The 23,930-nt window shown below is 48.2% G+C and overlaps 1 protein-coding gene across 1 annotated transcript in view; it reads right to left on the bottom strand.

Annotated features, from left to right (window-relative positions):
* LOC119404855 (elongation of very long chain fatty acids protein AAEL008004) overlaps window positions 1-22,691 on the bottom strand; it is a 100,863-nt gene extending 78,172 nt beyond the window's left edge. The window contains exons 1-2 of the mRNA XM_037671534.2: window positions 22,132-22,691; window positions 21,530-21,699 (exon numbers count right to left, since the gene is read on the bottom strand). The gene's annotated coding sequence lies outside the window, so the exon portion shown is untranslated. The remainder of the gene's footprint in view (window positions 1-21,529; window positions 21,700-22,131) is intronic.
* Between the last annotated feature and the right edge of the window lie 1,239 nt (window positions 22,692-23,930).

A 23,930-nucleotide genomic window follows, 5' to 3' on the forward strand; every position in this document is an offset into this window, starting at 1 on the left:
CTCCTTTTGTGAATATTTTTTCACGCACTGAATTCTATTCTAATAAGCACCCGGCTTCCTTCCAGCATGTTAACGTGTTAAATGCATGTGTGGCTATGATGGGAACCCTCCTCCTAACGGTGCGTGCTACCTTCTTCTTTTTTTTTCTTTTTTGTGTAAGCTGAAATGTCTTGATTCGCGACCTGAGACGGTTGTTTCTTTCTCAGCGTGAGAACATTGCAGAGCGTATAGCGACAGCCGCCGTCTTTGTCGTTGGCGACGTTCGCTTTATATATACGGCGCAGAATGCAAGGTTGCGTTGTCATATTACCACAGACTCACCGCTCTTACTTTTTTGCCTCGTTCTCAGACAAACGATCTAACAATTCAGCGGTCCGAAAACAATCACGCACGAGGGCCAGCCAGCCAGTCACGAACTAATGTACTTCATCACGGAAAAGACTGGGGCGCACCGCGTGAGGGAGTCGGTTAAAACGCGATGTTATGCATGCGTAGATGTGTATGCAATCGCGTCCGCACGGAAGCGGGCACTGAAAGATGAATTGCGTGCAGTACAGCATAGAGTGACCCTAGCTAGGTCACTCTAGTATAGCATAGAGTTTCCTACGATACTTACAAGATGGAACTGTGGCGCTCCGATCGTTCGGCCACCATGGGATTTGCCTAGCCTTCGAGCTGGGTCTTCGAACGCACGTGCGTGGCTTTGTTTATTGTCGTGTTTTGACTTCTGTTTCGGATAAAACAACGGCTCGTTGCGAACTACGTGAGCTGTCTTGGATTGGAGAGCCTAAACGGGTCAAGGTCGTGAAGTGGGAGGTTGAACTTTTGCTGGACTTTGTCTTGCGACAAAGCGGCTGCAGGCCACACGGAGCCAAACGGAGCCGAAAGAACGAAGCTTAGCCAAATCAAATGTTCTATTCATGTACTACCCATCATTCCCATGCTGCAGGGGCGTAGCCAGAAATTTTTCTCGGGTGGGGTTCAACCATACTTTATGTATGTTCGTGCGTGCGTTTGTATGTGTGCGTGTATATATGCGCAAGCAAAATTAAAAAATTTCGGGAGGGGTTTGAACCCCCCCAACCCCCCCCCCCCCCCTTGGCTACGCCCCTGCCATGCTGGCAGAAGCGTCATGCGTTGCAGATTCCACATACACTAGCGCCAGATTTCCCCCTAGCGTACTAAGTAGTGCTGAATTCTAACGTCCGCGCCGCATCGGTGAAAACCTGTAAATCGCTCTTCGTAATTGTTGGCGTTTTACGTCCCAAAACCACCACATGTCTTTGAGAGACGCCGTAGTGGAGGGCTTCGGAAATTTCGACCACCTGGGGTTCTTTAACATTTACCTAAATCTAAGCACACGGGCCTCTATAGCATTTCATCCATAGAGTTAAATGCGGCCGCTGCGGCCAGGATTCAAACTGGAGACCTTCGGGTCAGCAGTCGAGCACCGTAACCACTAGACCACCACGGCGGTCTTATAAATCGCTCGCACGGTGATGTTCATGGACGCCAGTTTCTGGTTTTGCTAAAGCAAACTACCTGGATTGTCATGACGTGTTGAAGCAGTATACTTAGACGTACTCTTTGTTCCTTCCGCATATGCAAATGTGGTCCAGCGTTTCACTGCACTGAACGGAACAGGACTGGGGCTGATTACGTGGGTGCGGGCAATTGGCAAAACGTGGAGAAAAACCTGGCGTTGTTTATCCCCACGCAAACGTGCGTAGCACGCTCGCATGCCGGTAACGGACGGGTAAGCCCAACTGGCAACCCCGTGCGGCTTGTCTTATAATGTGGTTAGCTTTTGTTCTTTGCTCCATTAATCCTCGGAAGGTGAGTGCGAAGGCAGGTGTGTAACGTTACGTCAGTGGTTGCGTAACAATGTAGCAAAAACGAGTTGGTTCTGACTTCAACCTTCCTGGAGTACAAGTATTGTGAACGTGTTCCTACGCCACGCGTGCTTCCGCGTCAGAAAGTAGTCCGCGCTGTCTCGAGCGCGTCACGCAGTTTTCAATGCGATGCATGATAAAAAAAAAAAAAACATGGCTGATCCCTCCGTCATAGGAATCGGTATAACACGAAAGTGAAACGTGTCTTCACAGAAGTAGTGCTTATTGTGTAGTGATATATGTGAGCTTGTACAACGTCTATTCGTGTTTGGTAGCTACAGCACCGTTTGACGTGGATGCACCCATGTTGACAGCATGTCTCTATCGCGACGACTAACGCCCATGATTATGATTAAACCGTTGTGGTAGCTGACGGTGTGAACATATATTTGGACACAGCGAATCGTGAATCCCGCGTAAGGATGATATCAACAAGCTCATAATCAACACTGGTACCCGGTGTGCACTTCTTCAACGCGTCGTCAATTAAGGAGAGAAACGGCACGGTGTGCGCTTTCTGGTAATGGGTAGCCGACGCACGTTCTCATGCATACATAACACACACTGCGCTTCAGCAACACGGGGGGTAGAGGTTCGCAGCCTGAGCCGCAAACTCGTGCATCCCGCTGGCCTCTGTCTCGCAGGCGCTGCTCTCGCTCCACCAAGGCACGACATTCGCCCGTCGAAATCGCGTCCTTTCTGCAACGCGTATTGCAGCAGTTTTGTTAGTAGGTGCTCTCGCAATTGAAGCAGTCGGCGGCGGAGAAATCCCGTTGGTGCACGTGGAAGATGCACTACTACGATGAGCCGACGCACGCTAACACGAAGCCAAAGGCAAAGAACGTAACTGCGTCAAGGGTGCCTCGGCGACGCCAGCGCGGCCACTCTACCTCTCTGGTATCGAGACGCTTTAACCATGATCTCAGATATCGCGTGCAATCTCGGAGTAAGCGCTAGTAAGTGTCGGTCGTGAAGTATTACTTCTTTTCACCTCTCACAGACGGCGGCACCGCCCCGCTCCGCCCGCCGCGAAAGAGAATGTGTGAAAGATATAAGGCGCGTTTGCGCAGTGCCTAGCATCTCCCGAGATGGCTTAGTGGGTAGCGCGTCGGGCGCTTGCCGTCGCGGCCGCAACGTCGTGGGTTCGATTCCCAGCGGGGTATGTTTTTCTTGGTTTTTTTCTTTCTCACCCGTTGGTGTCCATTTTATTAACGTCATATCCGTGACGGATGTACTTGGTGGACCCCGGCATAAAACACTTTCGTGTTAAAAAAAAAGGCGCGGTTGCTTAGATGGCTTGTACTTGAACGGAGTAAAACGTGTTATCAAATAATCTGTGAGATTGCTATTATCATAGAGAGTCATAGAGAGCGTTTGTTTTCGTGACAGTCGTGTTTGATGTGCGGGCAAGTGCCCCGTGACTGCTGTGTGAACACTTTGATGAACTCTTCTGTGAAACGTGAATGTTTCGGGCGTGTGGGCATTTATGACGCGTGAATACTGCTGTTGCGTGAACAATTATTTATATTGTAGTTTTTTGTATCAGGAATGGAAATGTCTATATACATGGGTAAATTTTGTGCTGTTATATGGTTATTGACAACTTCACGGTGAAAACTATCGTGTAAAAAATGAATAGTCTGAGCCACACATGGGCACCAACCTTCCGTCAAACACACTTAATAATAATAATAATAATAATAATAATAATAATAATAATAATAATAATAATAATAATAGAAACCCCCGCCCTGCAGTCCTGCCTCCTTATAGAAACGTATTTAGACTCTTGGCAGATTCTAGTAATTACTGTGGTTTTAGGTGCCGAAACCATGGCATGATTGTGGGGTGCGCCTAATATAAGTGACCACCTGGGCTTCTTTAAAACATGCTTCGAAATCTAAGTACGCGGGTATCATTGTATTTCGTCACATCAGTTGTGGCGGCTTGGAATCGAACCCGCGACTTCTATCTTAGCAGCGCCACACCTCAAACAACCTGCAGCAGTTCTAATCTCGAGTCCCGTTGAAGGTGTATTGCCGCCTTCACAGACGGTCTCTCTGATGCGTATCGCCTGCAGGTACACACAACGTGTTGCAGGTCTTCTGGGGCGTTACACTGAATCTATAATGGCAGTTTAATCGTGCTCAGTACATTCGACGCGATTCATTTCAAACAGCCTTCAGAGAAAATCCGTGATGGAGCTCCCCTCGAGTCAAGAGTAAACATTGTTAATAAGTCTACTTGCTTCGAACTAATCTTTACTACAACCTTGATCAGCGAACGCACTCAGCAAATGGGGCGTCACGCGGAATCTCGTTAAAACCCGGGTTTCGGCGAGACGACGGGGCGGGGATGGGAGGTGGAGGGGAAAGCCGTGCTTCATCCGCACGTCTCTTCTGTCGTCGGCACGCGCCTCTCATTGTGTGCTAATGCGCGCGATTGTCGCGACAGATAGGATTCTGGCTACCCTGTCTGGTTTTGTAGTGCTTCCTTACTGTTTTCTTTTTTCGCTGCGCAGTCCATCCTGCCGCGCTGTATTCTCAAACGCTCTTGCTACTGTTTGCACGAGTGTGTGCTTCCCCCCCCCACACGGCCGGTACGCAGGATGTCCCGAGGTCACGTGACTCCGCACGGTAGCCGAGCACTTGTTGAATCGGAACCGTCAACGCGTCTCTCATTTTTTTTTTCTTTTTATGCGGGCTATGGCGTGATGGATTCCGTATCTATGGTTGGACGATTGACCTTACGCTGTGAATTAATCTCACATTGAAGTATTCTGGGGTTTTTACGTGTCAAAATCACGATATGATTATCACGCAGGCCGCAGTGTGGGACTCCGGATTACACGTGACGAAACGGCGTTACTTAACTTGCACCTAAATCTAAGTGCACGACCGTTCTTGCATTTAGTCCTTATCGAAATGCGGTTGCCGTATCCGGGAATCGGACCCTATTTATCGAGCTTAGCAGTCCAACACCTTAATAGCCATGCCTTGTTAACCTCTCTGCATTTCTACTCTCGTTTCACCCTTCATCTTAAGAGCCGAGTCTTTGTTGCCATGACAACAAAGTTTCGTTCGTGTTGGCCACGGTGATGAAGACGTGGCCTGAACACTGTAACGGAGCGTATAGAAAGGGATCGACTCACGGATGCACCAAGCTCTGTGATACAGTTGGAGTTCAGATAGACTATATAGCGTCGCTTCGGAGCTTTGCTGTCAGCTGTGTGTGTGTGTGTGTGTACTCCGTGAAAATCGCCGCGCAGCTGCTTCGACTTAGTGTAAAAAGCCGACGCAGCGAAGGCTCGTTCGAGCGATCCTCGCGTATACGTAATTTGTACGCGTTGCCTAACTCGCTCGGCGGCGCTCCTCACAGACGAAATAGCCATTTGGCTCGATTCCAGCAGAAAAAAAAAAAAAGAAGGCGTATACCATTTCCCGTCAGCCGTGATGTCGCGACGCGTGTGAAGCATTCGCTTATATAGCCGAGCTTGCGCAGCCGACATCACCTGGACGAATGAATGGCGTATGGCAGTGGCATCGCGTCTCTATGTTGTGTGTATGTACGTTTTTTTGTTTTTTTTTCACACAGCTTCGCCGCCTCTTCCGTGGTGTGTTAAAAAGAAACAAAGTTTTTAAAAAAAGGAAAAGACGTGCGATGAAAGAAAGCATAAGCCGTAGTGTCAAAGAGCATCATATACAGCCGGAGATATACAACCACTTTCTTTCTTTCTTTTTCTCTTTTTGCTTCTTTACCGCACACTTCTGGCGTACGCCTTCTCCGTGGCAACAGTTTCTTGCGCGTAGCTACGTTCGTAGAATCGCGGAAGTGCTTTTGTAATCGACGTTCTCTTGACCTGTCAAGTCGACGCGACGGTGTCGTTGCGTAATGGCGCGTCGATCGAAGAAAAGAAGGGGACGAAAGGGAAGGGGCGATGTAGGAATTAACGGCCTTGATTTGTCACAGCGCGTTAACACCGAAGAAACCCGCGCAGCTATTTGGTTCCTCGACTCGTGCGAGCCACGCGTATTCCTGTCGGTCTGAGGCATGTGCCCTTGGTGCCGATTGGGGGGGGGGGGGTGTTTTCAGATATACCGGGACAGCGTGTACTATTTCAAGGTAACGGCATATAAGGGCGTGAAAGGTTGTAAAAACGCGTGCGCACATTTTTTTTCTTTTGCCCTTTTGGGTAGTGAATGTGGAGGAAATAAAGAAACGCATGCCAACTCCTGTTCGCAAGACGTTTACTCGTGAACACCGCCTATACGAGAAAATCTTGTAGACAGTGTTCTTGCGTGCGAAGGCTTCTCCATTATGGAGGGGGGGGGGGGGGAGTTTTACCACGACGCCTAAGTAGCAATAGTAATTGAATGAATGAATGAATGAATGAATGAATGAATGAATGAATGAATATAATCAGTGTTACTTTATCATCACCATCAGACGCCGGCGGCGGTCTCTCACTGCTTGTCATGTACGCTTGATAACACAGTGTCCATTAGCAGGTTCTATTTCGCTGCAGCGCAGGCACTGAGATGACGTTAAGTCACCTAGAGTCACTGTATATGCTACCTTTAGGTAGCAGAGTTGCGCATAGGTCCGGCTAGCAACCACAGTTATGCGGTAAAGTCGCACTTCGTTTTTGCAGGCGACATGCCTACCGTGTCGCCGAATAACCTGTCTGGCGTGTCGAAGGCCGACGATGAACATTGGCTGTCGATGGCTAGTGTTAATTCAGCTCGCTGCAGCGGCGGCGTCGAGAAATCAACAAATTCGCCCAAGCGGCAGCTTCTCCGCAATGCATGGTTGCTAGCGGCGTTGGAAGACAGATGCGCAACTCTGCTACCTAAAGGTAGCATATACAGTAACTCTAAAGTCACCTGCCTCCTTCTCTCTCTCTCTCTCTCTCTCACTGTTCGCGCATGCGCTGTCGAGTGCTAGCGGCACGCTCCGGTGGTGTTTCGTCGCCGAACCGAACGATCCAGTTTGCTCGCTCGGGAAAATCATTTTTACACGTACGCAGCTGCCAGACAGATCCACAGACGTCGCTCATTGCTTAATTGCGTGCAGTACTGCGACGCGTACATACGGCGAGCACTTTGTGATGGACTCGAGGCGGAAACGTTTACAAAAAAAAAAAAAAAAAAAACAGCCAGGACTTTGACGGATGGTACAACTGGGCTTCTGCACGTATTTTCGTTTTCGAAGCCTATACACTCTCCGCCGTATAGACGCGCATCATCCTTCATTAACCTCGTAGTTCCCGACGTATCGCTTGTGCCACGACGATTCTGATTTTGGCGCGGAAAAATCTAACGCACAGCGTTTTGTAGCACTGCTTAAGCACTCAGAAGAGATTTTTTTTTTTTGTTCGGTTGGGGAACTCCCGCAAACCTCAAATTTCCTGCGGAAGGGAAATTGCTGGTTGTGGGCGAGTAAATGCGGTAGGTACCGTACGAAAAAAAAAAACATAATCATCTAGCCTATAAGGTTTCGTAAACATTCCGAAAGCACGCTTGCATAGCGGCCTCGGCTTTAATGACTCGTAAAGAGCGGAGTGCGAACGGGTGGCGATATCGAGGCGATGTCCAATGCCGCTATGAACCAAGTAGGCCAGCGAAACAATCGAGCGAGTGAGTGCCACTGAATGGTGAGCGCGGAATGACCAAGGACGAACGTTCGAAATAACGCTGTATACGGAGTTGCACGTCGCTCCTCCTTCGAGGTACAAGACGCTTGCGCGAGAGTTAAGAGGGTGAGTGGGATGTCGAGAGGAGGAGGAGGAGGGAAAGATCAGGTCACGGCCGGCCTTCTGATCTGACCTGTTTTCGTACAGCGACGACGCGTTTTGTATACCTGTGTGTATGTGTCAGTGCGCGTTGGTTTGGGACTTTGACCGGTTGTGAAGGTTGCGTCGTCGCATGCGTGGTGGCACCTTCTTGAATGGCAGGCCGCCGCCTTGTCTGAGGACGTACGTTCGGTCACGTGGTATGGACCATCCCTGCGGTATATGGCGACCACGTGTCTTAGACGGGTCGCGTCTCCGAACTGCCCCGCGTTCTTGAAGAAACCGATAAGTATGCGTTTGCCCAGGTCCTTCGAAACGAATGAAAAAGGCTGCTAAAACGATGGTGCGAGTTTGAAAAAGGAAACAGGCTATGTGGTTGTACTTAGCACGACTTACACCCGCCGCGGCGGTCTAGTGGTTATGGCGCTCGACTTCTGACCCGAAGGTCGCGGGATAGAATACCGGCTGCGGGGCCGCATTTCGATGGAGGTGAAATGCTGGAGTCCCGTGTACATAGACTTAGGTGCACGTTAATTAAGGAACCCAAGTGGTCGAAATTACGACGTCCCTCATAACCATATCCTGGTTTTGGGACGTAAAACCTCCAGCAATTATTATTATTAGCGCAAGTTACGTAGTGGATTATGAACATGCATGACAAAAGAGAAAGAACCATCCAAGCAGACGAAAGAAAGATAGGGAGGTTAATCACTACTAATCTCTGGTTTGCGACCCTACACTACGGGTGGGAGAATGGCGGACTACCAAAATAAGAGGGAAAGAGAAAGATATAAACGAAGCACGTGCTAACATAGTACAGTAAAAGCTCGTTGATTCGAATTTCACGGCACCACGGAACACGTCCAGTCGAATTATCCGATTTTCCGAATTAACGAGGGTCGAGTTAACGAGCTTTTACTGTATACACATTCTTCCATCGTCGTTGGCGTAACATACTACGTATATACGAACTAACGTTACAGCAACAGTCATAAACAACAAACTGGAACTTTATAGTTGCGTGTCTGTAGTATATCTGTTTACTCGCAAAACGTAGAATCGTGCTCGGAAGATAGGCGAAGTGGCAATGTCATTCGCGTTATGTGATAGCAAGCATGTAATGCACACTCTGACATCTTAGTTTAAAGAAACTACCACGACATCGTAGAACTCGTGACATTCGTACCACGCCATTCGTGTCACGACTTGTTATTCACGTTATGTAACGCGGGCGTATTAGTTAAAGATATGGCGTGGTCACCCGCTGTCTGTGTATGGCTGTAATGACGACGTAGCACGTCACCATTAAGCTAGCGTGCGCATAACATATCTGTAAGGCGCATGTATAATCTCTTGATTGGCATCCGTCCACGTGACTTCAGCGCCGCCAGAGAATGAGCAGCGACCGTTGTGCAAGGCATGCCGACGCGAATTGAAACCATGCTCGCGTGTCGCGCGCGCACGCGCTCGCTATCGCGACGACCCAGCCGTGGTCAATTTGCATACGCTCATTTGGCCCGCTGATCTCGCCCGCATACTAAGCGCGATGAATTTCCCTTTTTGTTCCGTTACACGGAGGTCTCGTTTTCAAAGGACACGGAGACCTTTACATTACCTGTCTTCAGCTTCCTCCCTTTGCAAATACTTCACATACATCTTGGCACCCATATGTATACATTAAGGCCAAGGAAAGTCCCTGGTGGTTTACGTTTGTAGAAATATCACTGTAACCGCTTTCATACAGAGGAGGCATGCAAACCCGTTTTTTTTTAATAGACAAAATTTGCAAATGGTGTCATATTGAGCAACGTTGGAGTAATGGATTTCGTTTTATTCCCTTTTTTTCAAACCCAATGTCGATGCAATTTCGACGGCCCACGTTCCAGACCTTACTGCGAAAAGAACGTCGTGTCGCGTGAGCACACATGGGCTCGCGTACATCTCGTATCTAGGCGATGAAGACGACGTTAATGACGCTTGCGGTGACGTGCTACTTCCAGGGGTTGACGGTTAATACCGATATACAGACGGCCCCATGCGTACTGTAGTCGATATTTAGCGACACGCACGCATTATGAACGTATTCTTCGCAAAGTATCGTTAGGATTTGTTAGCCTAGCTTAAAACGAACAAAGAAACAAACATAAGTGGTATGAGTGAGAGACTCACAGTACGAGAGGAGCTGCACAAGATGTTTCAAAACAGAACCAGGAAGCGTGCACAGTTTTCACGAAGCATTTGTATAGGTTCCGCTTCGTCTGTCGCATGCATCCGAACGCACGAATGTGGCGCTATGCACGACGCACAACAGGCAGCCTGTCCCGCCTGTTCGAAAGGCTCGACTGAATTTATCGCGCGTTCATTGAGAAGACCACGCACGCTGCAGTCATTGCTGCCTTGTATGCGCTCACGTCGCGAGCTCCCCTCGTCGTTAAAACGCGTCAAGAGAATTGGGTCAGCGACGACGACATCGGCAGAATCGTGTCAGCGACGGCTTCGCTGCGGGAAACGTGTTTAACGAGCGCGGAGAGAACAAAGAAGAGTCGCTGACAGCCACCACGCAGTCGGATGCATGACGTCCTTCCCCCTAACCTTTCCCCCCTTCCTTTCCCCCGAAACGGCCTTGATGTAATCAAAGGTAGTCAGTATGGTCAGATTCCTTCAATGCTTCTCAGTATAGAGTAGTTCAATGCTTCAAAGTATTGAAGGACTCTGGCATAGTCAAGCGATGCAGCGTCATGTCAGAAGGACACTGTTATGCCAGAGACCTTAAAGGAAACATCTATCTATCTATCTATCTATCTATCTATCTATCTATCTATCTATCTATCTATCTATCTATCTATCTATCTATCTATCTATCTATCTATCTATCTATCTATCTATCTATCTATCTATCTATCTATCTAAAGGGTCTGGTACCGGCAGCGCTCTGCCTCCCCCCCCCCCCCCCCCCCCTTGTCTACGCCCCTGTACAGTAACTCTAAACCCGCCTAGATGAACGAAGCGCGCGACCTTCGATTGTCTCCGCGACTAAAGAAATAGTCCCGCTGGTGCGTCGGACGGCGGGGTCACCGGCCATCCGGCTTATGACGTCAGTCTAGAGTGCGCACCCATTGGTGCAGGCTCATATTCATTTCGAAAGTTGTATCCGACTGCACTCTGCAGTCGTCTGTTTCGTTCTAAAAAAACAGGGCGTGCAAACACGGACACAAGAAAGAAGTGAGGACACCACAAACGCCGAATACTTACCAACTAGCTCAGCTCTCTGTTATTCTGTTTCGTGTTGCTCCGTAGTCGGTGCCGGGATTGTCAGCCAGTTCTGTCTATTCGTGAACCTTGATCGGGCGCGTCGTTCTGCTCGCTTTAATCGCAGATGACCTTCTGCGTAAAGCTGCCTGTGTGGATTCTATATTCACGCGAAGCCTCCATATTTCAAACCTTGCCCCTGCTCTCCTCGACGAACTGTTTCACCAGGTGCGTTTCGAAAGCCCGCATTGCCTGCAGTGAATTGTGCGTCGGCGCGCCTCTATATCAACCCTACTTTCGCTAGCAGAATGAATACACTGTGAGGGAAGCCTACAAATAAAGTTGTCGCTCCCATATAATTACTATATCGCTCTCGCACTTTTGTGAACGAGGCCACGTTCACTAGGACAATCATGCACGGTATTTACGAGGAAAAAAAAAAAAGGTTTCATTACCGAGCACTGTGCCGACGACGTTGTACGTACTACGTACAGCTCATCATAAAACTCCTACGCTTGTTAGCGTTTCGTCCTTCTTTTACTCATTTTCTTATCACGCCCGCGCAGCGGAGGCGGGAGGAAGCGTCCCGCAATTAATACGGCCGTCGAGACAAACACAGAAGGTCCCGAATTAAAATTGTTTAAACGCACAGGGAAACACGCCGGCTGGCGCGCAAGATGCGCCCACCCATGCCGGCGGTAGCGGCGAGTCCCTCAGAGTGTGAATGCAGTAATCCCCCGCTGAGGGCCCCGCATCTAGAGGACGGCTTCCTATTCACGTATAGACCCTACAACCTAGCTCGCCTGGCGAGGCGAAGGCAAGAGCAACCAAGCATCAGCAGACCGTTATCTGATGAGGTCGTCGCCTTCGAAGCCTGGCCTATATATTCTTTTGCTTCGCCTCTTTTTCCTTCTTACAGGCAGTCGCCGTGGGGCAGAAACCGCGTGTACAACTATTCTGCCGATGCGTATTCAAGGCAGCCAGGCAAGCTGGCAGGCAGGTTGCCTTTTCGCGGAAACAGACGCTCTCCTATGCGGACGCGACGGCCGCCGGTCGCGCTAGGTGGAAGAAGGAACCGGACACGTGTATGTGTGACAAGCTGGCGAGAGTCCGGCACCGCCGGGCATGGGAGGAGGGATGTCCTCCTCCACGTGCGGTTGTCGATACCCTTCCCTCCCCTATGTAGGGGTGGCGGCCATTTTCGTGCCGCTTCTGTATCGCCGTCGATGAGTCACGTTGCGAGGTGTAGGCGAGGGTGTCGCAACGATATCGCGTATATATAAGGCACTGAAATGCGTGTGTGTGCGAATCTAAGAACCTCGACGAAAGCCGGGGACGCTGTCTGGATTGTGGGAACGCCATCTCCTCTCTGTCGTGTGGCGGGCGGGCATTTTTCTTCCGTTCTGGCGCTGTCTCGGTCGCAGCGTGTGCGTTGTCGATGCGTTTAACTCGCGGCGGGGTATCAGCAGAGCCAGTGTGTACGGCTTGGGCCACTGTTATAAGGGCTTCCAGCTGTTCCCAGAACGATACAGCCGAAATATGACGTGAATGCTTGTAGATTGTAGTGTTTGCGCGGCGTTGATTTCGAACGTGCGTGTCATAGTTCCCCTATAAAGGTGAGAAGATGCTGGATTTACTCTAATTTCTGAAGATACCTATCGAGGTATTCACGAATACCTCCTCCTCTGTATAACGCTGCTATCGATTGATTTTGATTGAAAACTTTAGGTTCAAGCGCGCGTCCTCGTACTAAGGAGGAAATAACAGAAGGCAGCAACAGCTGAAGCGGACGCTGCCTAGGACCCGAGACGAGAAGTGCACGCAGGCTGTGGCTACACATTGCAGTTCTAAGGTCTCAATTCTGGATTGTGCTCTGGACTGGCTGAACTGAGTTTGGCACTCATTTTACTCGAAATTATTATACGGGATATATCCCCACAAACGGGCCGTAATATAACCAAGCTGTATGTGAAAACCACGGGGAAGGGGTGGGTGGCTAGGAAGTCCCGGAAGTCACTATATATAGCGTATCTAGATTGATCGAACTGAAGTGGCTATGGATATATATATATATATATATATATATATATATATATATATATATATATATATATATATATATATATATATATATATATATATATATATATATATATATATATATAGCTGTGCATTGGTTGAACTTAAGTTGACCTAGACTCCACACGGAATCACCTTTGTGGCTTTACCCCCATGAACAATTGGCCGTACTACAACCATGCTACGCGCCTCTGCAGTGTCAGGATCTTGGGACAGGGCGGGGGGGGGGGGGAGGTATTCGGAAGACACTATATATAGTGAACAATGGGTAACCATCCTCCTTCCTATTATTCTCCTTGAACGGCCAACCACTTTCCTGTTGTCATTCGCCGTCCGTAGGTTGTGTACTGCCAAGCCGCTCTAACGATCGCCGGAGCGGTGGCTCAGAGGAACGATTTGCCAAACTCCATCACCGCAATACGCGCACCCCAAAAACCGGCTTCATCGAAGAGAGAGAAAAAAAAAATGCTCGCGCGCCGGCGGTGTCTATCTCGGCGCACGGTTAACGATGCAGTGAATACAGGGCGGCGTCGTCGGCTAAAGCTCGAGCTCCTAAGGAGGCCGACTGAATGGCCGGGGAAACGTACACGGTCAGTACGGGGTCACACGCATCGTATACACGTCATCGTGAGGAAGTGATTCTAGGCTTCACGACGAGGCCGAGGCCGGCCGTGAGGTATTTTTTTTTCTCTTCCGGGACTGGCCGGTTGCCGGAGCGCGGAAGTATCTTCCGGATTGCTCGGAACAAGCGCGGCACGTGGCTACAATATGACTGCAGGAACGGGCACGGCTTTCTCCGGGCTTCCGTGTGCTTTCCTTCAGAGATGAAGTGTACAACGCACCAGTATTATATCGCTTTTGGAAGACAATGCATCTTCCTGGGCGTCTTCGATTCACTTTCTGTACAAGGATGGGGTTGCGATCATTTCAACGGTGACGATAACTTACGAACGAATAAACTATCGTATCCGTGTATACTCCGTATTTACCGTACCTTATTTACTGTACTCAAGTTAGCAGTAATGCTGGCTAGTGTTGACATACGTGTACGTTGCACGTACATACGTACAGGGTCCGTCAAAAGTTCCCAGGCCACGCTGCCATTGGAATACGTGGGATAGGGGCCTGGGAACTTTTGACAGACCGTGTACATACGAATGATGTACATACAGTGTGATGTACATGTGTGCATCACATTGTGGAGAGGGAGAAAGAGTATGCAGAGGTCAGGCAGTCACCCGGAGGCTCTTACAGTCAAAATAATGTCCTAACCCTGCGGATCTGCACACTATCACATTGCAGAATGATAAATTCTTGAACAGGGAGTGTGGATGGAGCCTACACGTTTCGACGCACTGTCTTGTCTGCTTCATGTCGGTCGCTATACACCGTGAAGAAAAGACAAGACCGCTTGTGGAAACATTTTCTCCAGCGACACCTTGTGTTCAAGAATTTTTCATCTCTTCAAACTTCCATCTTGCCCCGCCACGGTGGTCTAGTGGTTATGGCGCTCGACTGCTGACCCGAAGGTTGTGGGGTCGAATCCCGGCCGCGGCGGCCGCATTTTCGATGGAGGCGAAAATGTTTGAGGCCCGTGTGCTTAGATTTAGGTGCACGTCAAAGAACCCCAGGTGGTCGAAATTTCTGGAGCCCTCCACTACGGCGTCCCTCATAATCATATCGTGGTTTCGGGACATTGAACAACAGATATTTATAATATTATTGTTAAGCTTTCATCTTCCCCAGGACTTGTTTCTTATTTGGATCACATTGTAGAGACACAGACGACAAAACCCTTCGAGTCTCGAGAACATTTGCTAAGCGACAATAGTGTAAATAGTTATTCGAAACTGTGACGTCACACTGGTGTTCGGAGCGAAATTGAAGGAGTTGAATTCGAACTGTCATCGACTGTTATAATGTTAAAGTTCCTCCTGAGACCTTCCGTATGTCGTTCCAATGATTCCATACATCGGCGGAGAGTTTTTCCCAGAGGGGGCGGGGGCCCGACTTGCTAGCTCTTCCAAAATTTTCTCATCTCTCCCCATGTGTGTGAATATATATATATATATATATATATATATATATATATATATATATATATATATATATATATATATATATATATATATATATATATATATATATATGTATATATATATATATATATATATATATATATATATATATATATATATATATATATATATATATATATATATATATATATATATATATATATATATATATATATATATACCGGCTGTCCCAGCTAACTCGGACCAAGATTTAAAAAAAAAAACATGCGCTCTAGGAAAGTTCTACCTGTTGTATATTAGCGGTAGTGGTGTGTACATACAAAACATGTAATTTTTCATGACTAAGTGCTAATAATTAATTAGATTTCATTAGCCAACCCTTTCATTCTCGCTCGAATCGGAAAAAATGTTAACTTTACGTTGTAACCTCGCCTCAGATAACCCCAGAATCAAGCATTTATTTTTTGCTGAAATCTGCCTGGCTGATTTTTCCGAGAAAAAAGCGTAAGCGCCTGAAACACGCCAAATATGAAATAGACGCGCGCTCGGCCACAGCTACTCAACCGTTTCCAAGCGTTCTCTGATTGATACACGGCTGCGTTCGTTCATTGTACAGGGCTTCACGCTATTTGATGGACGCGCATCGAAACGTGCTGCTGAAGCGTCCATCATCCAGCGTGAAGACCTGTACAATGCGGCGATGAACGAATGCAGCATGTGTATCAAACTAAAGAACGCTTGGAAGCGCTGGAGTAGCGCTGCTCGAGCCCGCGTCTAATTTCCTATTTGGCGTGTTGTACGCGCACTTTTGTTTTTTTTTTTCTCGGAAAATTCAACCAGGCAGGTTTCAGCAAAAAAATAAATGCTTGATTCTGGGGTTATGTGAGGTGAGGTTACAATGTAAAGTTAATATTTTACCGGTTCGAGCAAGAATAAAAGGGTTGGCTAATTAAATCTAATTACTTATTAGCACTTAGTCATGAAAAAGTTACACGTATGTACACACGACTACCGCTAATATACAACAGGTAGAACTTTAATAGAGAACATGTTTTTTTTTTTTGTAAATCTTGGTCTAAGTTAGCTGGGACAGCCGGTATATATAAAGATAGAGACCGACCTTTAAATTAAATAATTTAATATAACTAGTCGCTTAGGTGCCGACGCTGAGATGTCATTATGGAGATCTCTAGTGGAGGCTCCAGATTTATTTTTCAATTTACACATAAAACATCGATCGACCTCGTAACGTTTGGCTAATATCGAAGAAGGCCGCATATATATAGGCTGCTACTCGCTGTCTGCATCGCATAAAATCGACTCCCACAATGCGTGGGATCTCCCGAACTTTTTTTATTGACATGCTATACTTTGTTAAAACACGCACCAAACAGGAGAGAGTAGGCTAATGCTGGTACAGGAAGCGTTAACTATATGCCATTGAATTCAATTTAAGATGACAAAAAATAATTCTGAGAAGGTAGCAAATACCACTTGCTACCACTACACCTTGTGCGAAGCTGGGGTCGTGATTTCTTCCGCCAAAGGTTGTTTTCTGGACAAGTATTTGAGCTGCTCTTCGGTCACTGATCTGGTAGTAAAACTCTCTGCTGATAAATAAAAAAAATGCGCACAGTCTTCTCTCGGCACTTTTATAGGCATGCAGACATGTAAGGGTACCCATTTGTAGACAACCAAGAAATTGCCTTTGTTTTTATCGGAGAGCAGTTGTGGGCGAAAGCATTAACTGACTGACTGTGTCGGATTGCCTTGTATTCTTATTAGCATTTTTGTTTTAGGAAAGCCGGTAGCTGCGCGGTTCAAGACTTTTTAACTTGTCTTTCAGGGGCGTATCCAAGGGGGGGGGGGTTCAACCCCCCCCCCCCCGGAATTTTTCAGTTTAGCCTGCTTATATATATATATATACACGCGCACATACAAACTCACGCACGAACATACATAAAGTATGGTTGAACCCCCCCCGAAAAAAATTTCTGGCTACACCCCTGTTGTCATTGCTTAAATGACCACTTCAGTTGTTCATCAACACAACATATTCTGCACATACAAATTCGTTTGAGGAGCATTTTGCAGTGAATGTCTTGTCAATGGACCATGATCCGAAATTTAAAAGACTGAAATGAAAAAAAAAAAAGCGGCATAAACAGCCCCCTGTGAATTAGCTGCCAGACAGGACGGCAAAAATTCCGTTGTCAATGGTTAAGGACCTAAGCCCAGCTCTTAAAAATATCCTGGGCCAGCGCCAGGGGGGGGGGGCTCGGCCCCCATGAAGCAGTTCGGGGGGGGGGGGCGAGCCCCCCAGCCCCCCCGTACTCTCCGCCTATGATTCCATAGATGTCGTGCATAAGGTTTAGCAAAACGCGCTATTTCCGTATATAATTCCGTGTATCTCCATAAGAATCGCCAGAAAAACAAACGCATAACCATTGGAATGAGATGCGCGGAACGTCTCAGTAGGTCACAAATGAACGAGCGTATAAAGTTACGAAGTGTTGCAAATGAGTTCTGCGGAATCCCGCAAGGGGGCGGAAAGTTTGTCAAAGGGGTAATTGACAACCGCCCGTTTGTAGCACGAAACCACAAGGAACGCCATGCGGATTTCTCAGAAAAGCTTCTAGTTGAAGAAAAATACCCCCTCGCGCTGCCAATTACTAGAATCCTGATTAGCTCAATTGGTAGAGCGACTGCAGCCCCGGAAAGGCGCTGGTACCGGGTTCGATTCCCCGGACCAGGACGAATTTTTCTTCAACTAGAAGCTTTCCGTTCTGAGAAATCCGTATAATAATAATATGTGGGGTTTATAACGTCCCAAAACCACGATATGATTATGAGGAACGCCGTAGTGGAAAGCTCCGGAAATTTCGACCGCCTGAGGTTCTTTAACGTGCACCTAAGCCCAAGTGTACACGGGCCTCAAACATTTTCGCCTCCATCGAAAATGCGGCCGATGGCAATCCATACGGATTTCCCCGTGGCTTAATTCGTGCTGCGAACGAGTGGTTGTCAATTACCCCTTTCATCATCAGAGCAACGGAGTGATACACTTTACCAGTTTAAACTGGTTTAGCGTCGTTTTTTCTTTTTAGCGTCCATTTCGTGTTGCTCCTTATAAAGTGGTGATGAGGTCGTAACAGAAACGGAACGTTTCGCTACTCGACGACCACCAGTCACGGTTCAGTAATAAGGTGCACGCTTGTCGCTCTGGTCGAGGCGCATCTCTCGCGCTTATGGTAATGCGACCGACGTGAAACAACAAACGAAAAGGAAAAAAAAATAAAAGAAAAATAAAGCACGCGCTCGGGAAAGGCGCTCGGCGAGGAGCAAGGACTACACATGGTGTACGGCGAGGTGCTCGTTGTGTGTCCTTGTAACGCGTGCCACGGGGATAGGCTCTTCCTCGTGCGGGCTTCGCTCTAGCTCTTCTGCCGGCGACGTAGTCGAATTTGTGTCTCTCTGGGCTTTTTGTTTCTTTTTTCTTTATTCTCGGACGTCAGTGTCACGGTTCGTTGGGACGACCGCGCTGAGGACGCCCCTTGGGTGGAGCGACGCACGTTCGCCGCCGCCTTGTATGCGTCCTCCTTTCTTTTTTTTTTCTTATCGTTCCAGATTATAGATGCAGCATTAAAGAGGCTGCAGCAGACCGATCGGGACACCGCTGGACTCTTACACGAGCGGGAGCTATTGACTTGCAATATCGCTGTGCCCAAGCAACGTTTGAAATATAGTGCGTGTGTTCTCACGCGGATATCCTTCGGAAAAGGACATGCTCACTCCGTGCGTCTATGTGAAACCTATATGCGACTGCACTCTATATGAACCCTACGACTACGCGTGCGCAGGGTTCCCCATTAGAATTGGGTGTGTGGGGTGTGCAAGTGGGAAAAGTTCTACCGCACCCCGTCACCTCCCCCCCCCCCCCCCCGCCTTACGCACGCCTATGACTACACTGACCGTGTCAATGTTCCTAAGAGCAGGATTCATGAAACGACTGATGGAAGACGTAAACGCCAGGCGGTGCGCTACGAACCTTGACGATATCGGCGGACAAATGGTGTGTCGCGGTTTCAGGACGATCGAATACAAGACCAACATTTCGAGTGCTTGTGGCGTGACTTATAGCCAAAAGCGCACAGCTCTCGGTGTTTTAGAGGGAACCAAAACATTGTCCGAGTAAAACGAAGACCGCGTTTTTAATCACTTATATAGGCAACTACGCATTGAATACAGTGATGACTCTATCCGGGCTAACTATTCGAGCGATCAGTTCCAAAGGTTGTGGCGGCAAGACGTTGTGCGACTTCAGGGCGGTTCGTACACATGCTAAGAGGCATTTCTATCGGCCCAGTATGAATGGATCGCTCCAGTTTTACCAGGACCCGTAACACCCGGATGAAATTACCCGAGACGAAACGTATAAGCGGTACTCGTAAATTTACGCTGGTACGCGAGTCGGCCGAGTTTGTTAAGAGAGGCAGCGAGATCAATAACTGACTGAGACACCGTTCCGCTTGACCGAAGGGCGCCGTCTGAATGTATACGGGTCCTCGTGCAACGCCGAAGCCTTACATCACGCGTCTGTCTGTTGGTTCTCGAAGACCATCACTTCGATATGAACCGCGTAATTCGATTACACGCCATGATTGTAACGCGTACGACGCTGAGCTTGAGCACGGTTCACACAGTGATTGTTCGGCGCTCAAATCGCGAACGCTTCTCGAAGCATACATACGATGCAGGAGACACACTTGCTCAAGGTTCTGTTGACGTTGAGATACGGGGCGAACTGTTTGAACGTTCCTGGGGCGCGGCGATTGCTTATGTGATGCGCCGGCCCGTATCGCGTGAAAAGTTTCCCGGGGCTTGCTACGTCACGCTTAAAACAAGGACACGAGAGCGCGGCGCCTGGAACTCTCCGAACACGGCGCGAACATTGGAATTTTAGCAAGTGAATAGAAGCTTTCATTAGACACACTCTGGAAGAAACCATGGGTCAGGGCAGTGTGTGAAGATAATTCGCTCAAGCGTGGCAATCAAGTTAAACGTGCGCAAGAGTTTGATAAACACTTTAGCTTAGAGGCAGACATAGAAAAAGTGGATCAAGGGACCGATAGTGCCGAAACCTATCCATCGCTGTAAGCAATTTGCTTTGGAGGAATTCTTTTGAACTGTAACTCTTTCATTACCACCTTTACTTGGATGGCAGCCGCTACCTTTTATTTTTTATTATTTTTTTATTTTTTGAGGGGAATCTACGTTGGGGTTGTTCACTTATTAGGAAAAGAGATGTATTCGGTATTTTCATGCCAACCTACCAGATATAGGTACTCAAGCTTGTTTCCTTGGCAAGGATAGCAAGGTATCCTGTTTACTGCGCTTATGTATTGAAGCCGTTGATTACGCGCGTTATGACATGACTGAAAGTTTGCCAAGCGGTATACGCATCCAAATGAGTTTTACTTTTCAAAACGCGATGCGCTTTCTCGAAACAGTCACGCTTACTCTATAGAGCACCGATACTATAACGCGCTTCAGCGGGAACCTAAGGAAATTATTTTCTAACGGCGTATTGGGCAAATTACCCAGGTTTTCTGATTGCGTATCAAGTAAAAGTACCCAGGCTATGTTTTCTTGCGCCTCTGTTATTTCTTTCTTCGTGTCTCTTCTATTATGTCCCATGCTTAATTTGTTTTCTTTAATTAGTTTTACGCATGCATATTGTGTATACAGTCTAAACTGCAACTTGGCGCTTTCGATATCACTTTTTCGTACGCTATGCCGACTCTATAGAAGGAAGCTACAACTGTCTACTTCTGCGCAGAACGTCGTACGGATGGCCGAATTCGCGCATAACGGAAGAGTCTCCGGAAATGCGGAAGTGACCGCTGCTGGCGTGTTCGTCCTTCGTAACCAGGAGCACCTTGGAGGTTCCAGGGATGGCAGGGAGCGCGCTCTTCCAGTAAATTGATCAAACAAGTATACAAACAGTATATGAGTATGAAGAACGGAACGAATAAGGGAAAAAAAGAATGTCTTGAAGCTAGGTATCTATCTATTCACTGAAACGTCTATAGCCACATATCTCCTCACAGTAACTTTTAGCGCAACAGAACGACACAGCGCTGTGTCCTGTCGTCTTTCTTGTGCCGCTATGGACAAGCACCAACTAGCCCGTCAACGCATTGTGTGAAACCATCTTCTCACAGGAATGTCGCAGTTTGGTATATAAGTGACGCATTTCATCGTTTCATTCAAGTCTTCCGGTCACGTGTACTGCGGGGCACTTTACGCGATCGAAACAAGAAAAGTTCAATCCGTTGAAAGTAAACCGTGCTGATGCAATGTCCGGTCGCACACTACCATAGAAAAAAAAAAAAAAAAAAGAAGAACGAACACGTGCTCGCAGGCGCTGTCGCTCGCGAGGCAACAAGGACCTTGTCAGTGCGGGTCGTCCTACTCACCGGTTGTCGAAGTCAGTGGCGCGTCGACCAAGTCACGACGAAGGGGAAGAAGTCCTCCCTCTCGGTCGTAGTCGGGTCTCCTCCGTCGTCGAGTCCGGCCTTTGAGGAACGGGCTTGACGTCGATGGAATCCCGTCGGCAAACAGAAAACGCAGCCCGGGGAGAAGATCGCTACGACGAAGCCGAGAGGAGGAGTGTAAGAAGAGGGGGGGATACCGGAGTAAGGAAAAAAAAAAAGAAAATATCTAAAACTCAAATCGACCGCGAGTTTAGGGGAGGACTCTAGGACGAGGAGGGTTGCTTGAGAACAAGAAAAAACACTCGGTTCCGCTACTCTCTTTCTCGCTAGTCTCCTCGAGTCCTTGCCTGCTTCTCCCAGAAAACTTCGATGGGGCCACCTCTACTTTGCGGCCACCGCTTGAGTCTAAGGACTAAGTCCGAGTACGTCAGAAAAAGAAAAAGTCCTTCCGGTGATATGCTTGCTCACCGCCTGTCCAAGTACTGATTGCCTCTCAAAAAACTTCTTCGCCCCCTGACCCTCTTTGGGTGCAGGTTCTTTGGCGATGAAGCGGAAGCGAAACAAAAAAGAAAAAAGGAGCTCACGTTCGCAAGGTGCCTTGCTTCTCTGGCTTTCCGGAGAGCGTAGAGATATTCCGATCACACTGGCCTTGTCGACGCCGGCGGCACAGAAGCAAGACTGGCAGCAGGGTCGGACGATTGGCTCGCAGGAACCGAAGAAAGACAAAACCCCTCCTTTTTTTTCTCTCTACGATAAAGACACGAGCTGAACTCTACCCTCGCTTTTCTCCTCTAATCAGTTTTGGGTAGAGGGGAATGAGCGTAGATAACCGTCTATGCTTCTTTAACGCTGACGCCTCTTTTTTTCTTTCGAAGGAGGCACAAGCGTTGCTCAAGAACTGCGGTGACGCTTCTTCCAGAAGACGCGTGGCTCTGGAATTTCGGATGCACCCTCCACACGTTACTCTAGCCGAAGAAGATTATTGGCGCGTTGCGCAATCGTTCGAAGCAGGCAGAAAACTTCACCGAGTAGGGTAGATAAGCGATGGAATTCGAGTATTCTTTTTATCTATAGGTCTTCCCCCGGGTTACTTTCGATACTTTCAGGCTTCTCTTCTATCCCTTAACTTTTCCTAACACCGAGTGACTTTTTTTTGGGGACACTCTTTCGCGGACGAAGAGGGGGTGGGGTCTTCTAAGTGGCCCGTAAGCTGGACGTCCTCGATAGGGGGACCACGACAAGGACCGAATGCGTACGTCCACTGTGGGAAAGGCACCGGAGTCGTAGTCAGTAGCCCGGACGAAGAAACGAGCAAGTCCTCGTCTCCTACGTCCGCTGGTCGAGTCGCCGAGAACTTCAGAGCCGAAGAACTAGCCGCCGGCTCACACAGCGCACAGAACAAGACGTACGAGAGTTGCCGTCGCACACGATCGGGTACGGAGTCGACGAACGGGTGTCACCGATGTCGAGGAGTCGAACGTTGCGCGCACACAAAAATCTCCGGGGGCGTGTTCCTTGGGGCACGAGCCTGAAGATGTTGTGAATCGGAGGAAGGTATCGCACGCACCACACAAGAAATCAAGCACTCGGTGGGGGGGTTACTAAAGGAAAAAAAAAATAAAACGAAAGAAAGATAGCTCCCCGTGAGGAGCGGACGGAGTTTGAAGGAGTAGGGTTTGTTTTATCGACGTGGTCGCAACTTTGGTGCGAGCGCGTCTTCTGAAGTGGGACGCGCGGCTATTTAAACGCCGACCGGTGCGCGGAGAGGTATAAGCGTTGGAGGAGAGAATCGCGGAAAGAGATGGAGAGGGGGAGTGAACTAGAGGTGCGCGAATTGGTTCGTAGATGGCGCTACCGGAGTGGTGACGTCACAGAGGGGAGGGGAAAGAGAGAGCGGAGGGGCTCTTGCGTCACGCTTGACGTAGCGAAACGTGTTTAGGATGTTTGTGCTCTCTGCTCGCACGGAGCGGGGCTATTCTCCAAAGAGTGGCATCTTCGTGGCCCTGATTGGAGCTGCCGGTGACGTGAAAGTGAAGAACGGATCCCCGCACGTTTACGCTTTTCGAAATACTTCTTCGTAAATGGGAAACAATTTGATTCTGTGACAGACAACGCAACACCTTGGAAGTGCCTGGTAAAACGTATATTAGGCTGAAAATATTCTACAAAACATACCATTAGGCTGAAAACATTTGGGTCAAACCAACCCAGGGGGTCGTGGTTAAACACTTGGACTAGCCCATACTTCGTCCTTCCCTCTTTGAAAGGCTTCATCCCTTTGTAGTTTGGCTGTTTCTCAACGAGATATTGAATTATATAAATGCAAGAGTTTTTAACAAGAATACGCGTTCCCTGAAACGGTACCTTCATGAATCCATGAAGC

This window comes from Rhipicephalus sanguineus, chromosome 9, assembly GCF_013339695.2.
Source record: "Rhipicephalus sanguineus isolate Rsan-2018 chromosome 9, BIME_Rsan_1.4, whole genome shotgun sequence".
In the NCBI taxonomy this organism is placed as follows: Eukaryota; Metazoa; Arthropoda; class Arachnida; order Ixodida; family Ixodidae; genus Rhipicephalus; species Rhipicephalus sanguineus.